The following is a 549-nucleotide window of genomic DNA, read 5'->3' as shown; positions in this document are numbered from 1 at the left end:
CCTGACACCCAAAAATACTCGTTACATTTTGAATGCTTAGCAGGACAGGAACATGGTCTAATTCACGCACTTATCAAGAGAACATACCTGGTCATCCCTACTGCCTCTGATCTGGCAGACTCACTAAACACAAATGTTTCGTTTGTAAATGATGTTTGAGTGTTGGAGTGTGCCCCTTGCGATCCGTAAAATAAAATAAAAAATAAAATGGTGCCTTCTGGTTTGCTTTATATAAGGAATTTGAAATGATTTATACTTTTACTTTTGATACTTAAGTATATTTTAGCAATTACATTTACTTTTGATACTTAAGTATATTTAAAACCGAATACTTTTAGACCTTTACTCAAGTAGTATTTTACTGGGTGACTTTCACTTTTACTTGAGTCATTTTCTATGAAGGTATCTTTACTTTTACTCAAGTATGACAACTGGGTACTATTTCCACCACTGGTTGCTGGTAGGGCCGTGACTATGAGGACACAGAGGACCGGACCTCTGTAATTTTTGTGAATACATTTTTTAAATAAAAAAACCCACAAAAAACAT

This window comes from Coregonus lavaretus, assembly GCF_964263955.1.
Source record: "Coregonus lavaretus genome assembly, chromosome: 39".
In the NCBI taxonomy this organism is placed as follows: domain Eukaryota; kingdom Metazoa; phylum Chordata; class Actinopteri; order Salmoniformes; family Salmonidae; genus Coregonus; species Coregonus lavaretus.
This window is presented reverse-complemented; position numbering follows the sequence as displayed.